Here is an 8908-nt window from a genome sequence, read left to right as displayed (position 1 = left end):
TTCGGACCTCCAGATTAATCCTAGCGAGATGTTCTAGGAAAAAAAGATAAATTCTAGAAATTCTCACGAAAAAGCAAAACATCCATCCAACCATCCATCTGGTAGCCAAAACAATATCAGACGTTGGATCTATTATGTTTTCTAAAAAATTACCCGCTATACCATTATAAAAGATGAGTTAAAAAATAACCCCCTAAATTTACATATAAATTATCCACCATACCATTATAAAATGTAAATTAAATTAACCTCCAAATTTATATATAACCACCATGCCATTATAAAATATAAATTAAAATAACCCCCTAAATTTACATATAAATTATGTATAATGCTATTATAAAAATAACTAGATAATCTTCTAAAATGTATATAGTAATCACGAATACGTCACTATGAAATATTCTTATACAACTTTTACGATGGTTGTGATTAATATGGACCGTCCATCGTGTGGAATAGAAGGATATGTGGACCCGGTAATAAAATAAAATGAGTCTAGTGTTAAAATAGGGTGGGTCCGGTACTCAAATAGGGTGGATCCAGTAGTAATACGACATGGGTCCATCTTATCATTCATTGAAAAAATAATTATTTTCTTAAATTCTATTCAGTACTTCACTTAAATGAAACAATACTCTAAAAATACTAAAAGCTGTGTTACTACTTTCTATAATTATTTTTAGTACTTTTCAATCACTGTAAAACACCTCATAATCTTAAATTAACATCTAAATTACCCACTACGCTATTGTGAAAGATGACTAACAACAACCATATAAATTTACGCTTAAATTACCCACGTATGTATGATGTGAAATAGTTTAATACAAGTTATAATTTTTTACACTAAATCGACGTGGTCACTATTATAATATATGTCATGTAAATACCAACATATGTTATTATTTAAAAAACTCCCCTTTAAATCTACATTAAAATTTCTAAATTATATTATTTAAAAAATAGTTAAGCTAAATTATGTCTATTTTATTTTTAAATCATCAACTTATATTGCAATAATTTTACCTAAACAGATATATATTTTAAGAGTACTAGTGTGAAATAATTCAGCTTGTACGTACAAAAAGATGGTAGCACATCTCGATGGGCGAACAGAGCCGGGCGGGTGTGCGGCCTGCCGTCGCCCACGCCCTCGTCGTCGATGTCCGTTGGAATATCTATCTCGTGTCAGACAGAGCCTTTAATGGCATTCTTTAGTGGCATGGATACGATGCTCTTCGCGTCCACAACGTTATTCTCTCCAAAACCAGGCCCGTCATGAAGGAGACAGAAGTCCTGTACCCGGTCCTTCTCGTAAGCCACTTCGTCGCCATGATGCAGCTCGCCGACGCCCTCCTGGTCCTGGAGGAGGCCTACTCCGTTGTGGTCGCGCTCATCGACGTCACCACGGAGGCAGACATCTTACCGCCTTCGCTGTTGCCATCGACCACGCGTCGCCTCCTCCAAGCCATGGCCATGAGTCACCTTCCATACAAGCTCTCTCGAATCCAAGACCCTCCGATCCAGCATTGTTTACGCCAACGCCATGGAGTTCCTCCTCGGGTACATTGCCCTCGTGAAGTGCTACAACCAGCGCCTCCACGACTTCATCAGCCAATGGCTCCGGGCCGGGCAGCGTCCAGGCCGTGGTCGACTGGTCGTGGCCTCGTGGGCACCGGGTCCATCGAGGCAGGCATCGACCCGTTCTGCGTCGCGCGCCAAGAAGCTCTGGATCCCCCTTTACACCTTCTAGTCTTCTACCCCATGAACAGCCTCCAGCCTCGCTGTATTCTTGCAGTTTCCTTCGATCTGCTCAGACGGCCAGCCAAGATTCAAGGAACTAGAAGATGCCTTAATCGATTTCCATGGCGTTCCACCCCTGCCGGCTTCTTATCTCATGGCCGAAATGCTCGAGGCCCCAGGCATGCAGTGAGATATACAAGTTCATGACGAACGGGGTTCTCACGGCATCCTGGTGAACACGTTCGCTTCGCTGGAGCCTCGGGCGATCGGAGGCAGCTCTTGGGGATCAACGCCTCAACGGCTCCCCCTAGTCCTAGGCACCTACCCAGTGAGAGTGAGTCCACGATGCTGCCAGCGTTTTCTGTCGTCGGGCCGGCCACTGGTCATGGGAGCCAGCGTGACAAAAGAAGGGCACAACACTACTACAAAAACGTTGATTTGTCCCGGTTGGGAAACCGCTGTTGTCCCGGTTTCCCAACCGGGAACGCCTGTCCGGGACAAAAGGGGGTGCCCTTTTGTCCCGGTTGTGGCAACCGGGACAAAAGAGGACCTTTTGTCCCGGTTGGTAACACCAACCGGGACAAAAGGTGCAGCCAGCGCCCACGTGGCTGGCGCACCCTTTTGTCCCGGTTGGTGTTACCAACCGGGACAAAAGGTCTCTTTTTTTTTTCATGTTTTTCTTTTCTCAATTCTTTTTCTATTTCAATTATACTTTTGCATTTCAATTAAACTTATGTATTGGAATTCAGTGTGTATGATCTCCACTAATATATACATATATATATAGTTACTTATATAATATTTGTCCTAGATAGTTTTCATATATAAATTAATTCACTTATATATATATGTATACACATATCTATACATGTGAATTCCTTTACATATGAAAATGTCTAGGACCAATATTATATAAATATATATATATACACATATATATTATTGGAGTGCTTATATATATAATACATACATACTCCATCATATTTGCATAGGTATATTCGTTCTTAATTACATAGTAGAATTTGCCTTTTGGAAATTTAATACATACATACATACTCATAAATAGAAATTTAATACATAGACACACATATATATTTACATAGTTATATTCGTTCTTAATTACATATATACGCGTATATTGTCATATTTACTGTGATTGTCAATATTAGATATTCCATCATAGTAGAATTCGCCTTTTGGATCGAGGACTTGCTCAACAATAAATCCGGAGAATTGTTCTTGAATCGCCATAACCTTTTCCTCCGGTATGAGTTTATCGCGCATCTCCCCGACCTATGGAAAAAGGGGATAATTAATTTCGACTAATTAAAATACGAGTTCAAATATTAACAAGTTTTTTTACTTACTTCCTCCTCCCAATCTGTCCAGCCCTTTGGAGGACCTACCAGACCATGGATGTTCTCGCATACATAGTATGCGCACAATACAGTGCCTGGTTTCTGCCTCATACACTTTAAGAGAGAAGAAATTATCAGGTATTTACATGAATATATAATAAAACTAATGAATCGTGCAACGAATCATCCAAGCGCGTACCGGAAAATCTGTCTTGATCTTCAATTCCTTGTCAAATTTGCCTGGATGATTTTTAGCGAATTCTTTCCAAACCCTGTGCATGATTAGAACAATTATAGTCAAGTAACAAAGTGATTCAAATTATCAGTCACCGACGGAGTAGTGGTAGATTTACTTTTTCATCATGTTAAGAAGATTTTCGTATTGTTCTGGAGGTCTCCTCAATGAGTCCATAACCACGAGTAGGCTCTTCTCGGGAATTATGACAATTAGGATCCAGTGTTCACTGCAAGATTATACGGAGGCAGTTCTTGGTAGTTAAGGTTTAAACAATTCGATTACAGAATAGAAAGAGTTAGACGGAAGGAATCACTCACGCAAAGTTGTAAGGAAACAATATCATTTGCTTGTTGTGATAAACGCTTATGTACTTGAACAACATTTGGAATATCTCATCGGTATTGTCGCGTAGAAGCCTCCAATTACAAGTAATTGGGTCGATGAAGCCGAGGTGAGAGTATCCCTTTCTTCTGCAAGTATGTATCTCCATTCTACATGATACCGAATAAATCAAGAGATCAGTATGTTGAGATCATGCAAAACAATACGTAAGGAGAGTAAAATACTTACAGAACCCACAAGGCGACCATAGAGATGTCGAGGGCCTCCTGATGGAATAGTTGGTAAATTTCTTCCCAGTTTATCCATAGAATGGCCTCCCCCCGTAAGAAATCATCATCTTTAATCTTTGCGCCCTGCATGAAGATGCAATCGGCCATCGCACCCATGTAGTGCTGGTGCAGCTTATACATTTGCGTTGGAAGCACAGACACTACTTCGGGGGGTACAAGAGTTTTGCCGATCTCAAACGTCCATTTGACGACCACATCGGCCTTTGGAATATCTTCTCCCCCTGCAATCTGAGCCGCCGTCAGGTTTGATTCTTTCAGAAATGTAACAAAGTCTTGTTCTTGCGTCGTCTGTCCCACTACGAGAGGCTCTATTGATTGTTTCTTTTGGGCTCCGAGCTGTGGAACGTCGGACGACGACGACTTTGATTGTCTCTTCTTTTTCTCAGTAGTTTTGATAATTGTGCGTTCGTAGTCTGAAGGGGGGTCTCTCGGAATGAATTTTCTCTTATTTGCTTCGCACATTCCCTTAAAAAATTTCAAATCTATCGGATTTATCACTTTCTCGGGCTCCGGCTTCGGCTTCGGCTTGAAGTGCTCTTTAACTCTTTCTTGAGTTATCCGATCGCATTCTTCAAGGCTCATGTCCCAGGGTTTAATAGGAGCCTCCTTGGTTTTCTTCTTCTTTTCCTTCTTCTTTGGAGGCTCCCTAGCCGGTGCAGCTACCTTCTTTGCCGGCGGCCGTTTCTGCTTCTTTGCCGGCGGCGGAGGGGGTGACCATGGAGGCGACGGTGACGCTTGAGTGTTCATCGGCGCATGAGATGATGGTGATGGAGAATGTGCCGGTGAACCTTGCCGAGACAGTGCTGCCCTTGGGGAGTTTTGCGGAGATGCCGGTCTTGGAGAGGCATGCTGAGATGCCGGTCTTGGTGTTTGATCATCCGACTTTAGGACAATGTAGCGCTTATCCCATAGGATGTAGCCATGAATGGCTTGTGCTAGTGTCCTCTCCCCATCGCCTCCAGGAATATCAAGCTCGAGCGTCTCCCAACCCTGGCACACCTGCTCCACGCCAACTCTTGTGTATCTAGGCGGAATTTGCTGCCCGTGGTACACGTCGCCTGGTTCGGTTGGCATGGCGGTACCGTACGCAACAGTGAACATTAAGTTCTTAACGGCAGTCTGCAGGTCACAAGGTGTCCGGTGGGTGATCTCATCCACTGGAAATCGCTGCGGGGCCGACGCTTCAACTGCGGCCTGGATCCCCGTGGGCTCGGCAGCGGCGACGTCTGTGGAAGCGCAGCTACTTTTCCGCTGAGACAGGTGATCGGCTGCGACACTAGGCTCTGGAGGCAACGTTTGCGCTTGCTGTTGCTGGCTCATTGCTACGGCCACTTGGCGTTGTACCTCTTCCTCCAGTCTTTGATCGTGTGACATGAGCCGTTCCTCTAGCCTTCGCAGGTGCTCCCGCTCATCATTCTTTCTTCTTTGCCGGCTTCTATATGAATCAATGTAATCCCTGAACCCATACTTCCACGGAACCACGCCTTTGCCTCTTGTGCGGCCCGGATGCTCTGGATTCCCAAGGGCGTAAGTCAGCTCGTCCCTCTCTCTATCTGGCTGGAATGTTCCCTCGGCCGCTGCTTGTATGGCCTCCTGTAGTCTCTGGGCTGCTCGCTGGATGTTTGGCCCATAGATGCAGTCACCAGTCATTGGGTCCAAGCTTCCCCCGTGACCATAAAACCAGGTCCTTGACCTTTCAGGCCAGTTCATGGTCGCAGGTCGGATGCCTCTGTCAAGCAGATCCTGCTCCATCTTCTCCCATTTGGGTACTGCAAGCTTGTAGCCTCCTTGGCCTAGAGTGTGATGGTACACTTTCTTCGAGGCGTTGTCTTTGGCCTTCTGCACCTTTTGAAGCCCAAGCTCTGAAGACTTGTATTCCACAAATGCATCCCAGTGACCCCTGAGCTTTTCGAGCTCGCCGGTAAATACGGGTGTGGTCCCGGTCTTGATATATTTCTTCGTCAAAATTTTCTTGAATGATCGCAGTTGTTCGGCCATCTTACTCAGGGTCCAGCGCTTGCATATCTCTTCGGATTCAGCTGGAACCGTGAAGTTTTTCTTAAGCTCCCGCTAGCACCATTCTTTTTCTCTTTCGGGTACCGCATCCCGTTTCTCGCTTGGATTGGAAGCTTTCCAGAGCCTAAAGCTGATCGGGATGTGGTCCCTGACAATACATCCGGATTGTCTTATGAATTTTTTGGCGGCAGCTTCTGGAGCGATCGGTTCGCCATCTGGACCAACTTCCGTTATAATGAACCGCCCTTCCAGTTTTTTTGTTGGGCCTCGCTTCGTCTTTTTCTGCTGCGACGATGATCCAGACGGCTATAAAAAAAACATTCATAGTATTCATATAGATTCAGATGAAAATATGATTGTCACTACAAATAAGTATAGTTTTGATATGTACATTAGCACTTTGTTCAGCAGCAGCGTCATCCTGAATAGATGGTGCCTCAATTCCATCACCGGACATATTCAAATATATGTCGGTATTGCTGCCATCATCAGCTTGTTCAGCGACATCTCCTTGACCTTCGCCAATCATATTCAACAGGAACTGTTCGTCTTCCGCGTCTGTGTGTCGCGGGTCCATCGTAACTAAAATATGAATACAAATAAAACCCTTAAAAATTATCTAAATAATCCACTCCAGAAATTTGCGGCTAGGGATAGGCGGAGGGCCGAGGGCCGAAGGCGAAGGGCTCAAAGCCGAGGGCCGGAGGCACACTGGGGCGAACGCGGAGCGGGGGGGACGTGGGCTCAGGGCGAGCTATGAGCAGAGACGGAGAGAATGATTCTTTTGCATTTGGGGCTTCCTTGCTAGGCTTTATTGAATTGGGTCCATATATGATACTCTCTCCATGTCAAAATAAGTATAGTTTTTTGCATCCAAATTTTGTCCCACAAAGAATGTAGTTTTAGCTTGTAATGAGATTCATCTAATTAAAGCAATACTAATTATACTCTCTCCATGTCAAAATAAGTATAGTTTTTTTCCTATATGATTTTTTTGTAAAATACATCAGTCTCCAGCATACCAGCACAGCTCAGGCTCCTCATCCCATGCTGCAGAGAGCTTATCAACACTGTTTGGACCAGAAGCCCAGCCAGGCAATAATGTAAATGGACACATCAAGAATGAGATGAAAACAACTCGCCTTCTAGTCCGCTGAAGAAGGTGTTAATAGTAAGGTCATGTTTAGTTCTCAAAAATCTTTAAGATTCACCGTCACATCAAATTTTTAACACATGTATGAAGTATTAAATGGAGTTTAAAAAATAACTAATTGCATAGCTTAGCTGTAAATAACGAGATGAATCTTCTGAGCCTAATTAGTTCATGATTGGACACTAGTTACCAAATAAAAACGAAAATATTATAGTAGCCAAACCCAAAAAAAAATTGGAAACTAAACACGCCCTAAATTTTATAGATTTACATATATCTTTACAATATGAAAAAAATACACTCTAAAAACCTTTTTTTAGGAACTACACATTCATTTTTTTCTCTCCAACGTTTCTTTAATTTAGAAACTACACTCTCAGTATGTTTTAAGGGGTTGGTCCACTCGATAGAATCAGCTCAAACAATATATGAGAGGAGACCAACATTAAAAAGAAAATCTCAACAGAAAGCTCTTCTCTGCTTGTGTTATGATTTTCTCTTCTTTCTTTCCTCCCTTATTGATCCCTGCACGAATCTTTAAAAAAAACAAAATTGATCCTTGCACGCATAGTCGATAGATCAGTACCCTTGCTAAAATTCTAAACCTTCAGGAAGCAGATTTTTTTACAAAAATACATTCTTTGTGGGACAAAATACATATAATTAAAGCAATACTAATTATACTCTCTCCATGTCAAAATACATCACTATATTCATACTCAAATCAAACGAACTCCCGATCTGTAAAAGAACAGAAGAATACCCACGCACACAACAGGGCGGCGGCGCGGCGGCGTGCAGTGGAGGCCGCCGACGAGGGCGTGCGCGCGGAGTGGAGGCCGGGGGCGGCGCTCGCAGGGACGACGGCGCTCGGTGACGTGGGCTCGCGCGGCGGGGCTCTGGGCGGCGACGTCGTCGGCGGCGGTGCTCGGGGAGCTCGAGCGGTGGGGGGAGCAGGGGAACGGACGGCGGGAGGGAGGAAGGGCGAAGGAGGGAGGGAGCTAGGAAATATATGGGGGGGGGGGCCTTTTGTCCCGGGTGAAGCCACCACCCGGGACAAAATGACCTTTTGTCCCGGGTGGTGGCTTCACCCGGGACAAAAGGCCCCCCCTTTTGTCCCGGGTGAATCCACCACCCGGGACAAAAGGACCTTTTGTCCCGGGTGGTGGATTCACCCGGGACAAAAGGGGTTTTTGGGCGGGCCGGGAAAATTCCCAGCCCGCGGCCCACCTTTAGTCCCGGGTGGATCTACCACCCGGGACAAAAGGGGCCCGTTTTCCCTCGTTCCCGCCTAATGTTATGTTTGTTTTTGTTTCTTTTAACTTCTCTTTTAAAATTGGCTTTCATTTGTTAATTCAGTTAATAAAATTATGATTCCAAAAATTATGGAACAAAATTTCTTATCTCTATATAAACTTGATACACGCAACAAAAATAATTAATTTTCATTCAAGTGATTGGGTCAATGAAATATCTAACTTTTTTGAAATCATATTTGTTATTTTGACCATGCAAAAATATATTAGGTGAAATTTTTTTTCAAACTGTTGCTTTTCGATAGAAAGTGGATTCTATCACGATATTAACGTTTAAAAAGTGAATTTTAGATAAAATTAAGCAATTTCATGATATTAATGAGTAGTGTGTGTGAGTTTGAGAGATAGTGTGTGTTAGTGAGATTGTGTGTGTTAGTGAAAGAGTATAGTGTGTTAATGTGAATGTAATTTCATGAAATAAATAAAATTAGTTGAGTAATCCATTATTG

This window comes from Panicum virgatum, chromosome 8K (genome assembly GCF_016808335.1).
Source record: "Panicum virgatum strain AP13 chromosome 8K, P.virgatum_v5, whole genome shotgun sequence".
NCBI lineage: Eukaryota > Viridiplantae > Streptophyta > Magnoliopsida > Poales > Poaceae > Panicum > Panicum virgatum.
Note: the sequence above shows the minus strand (reverse complement) of the source record.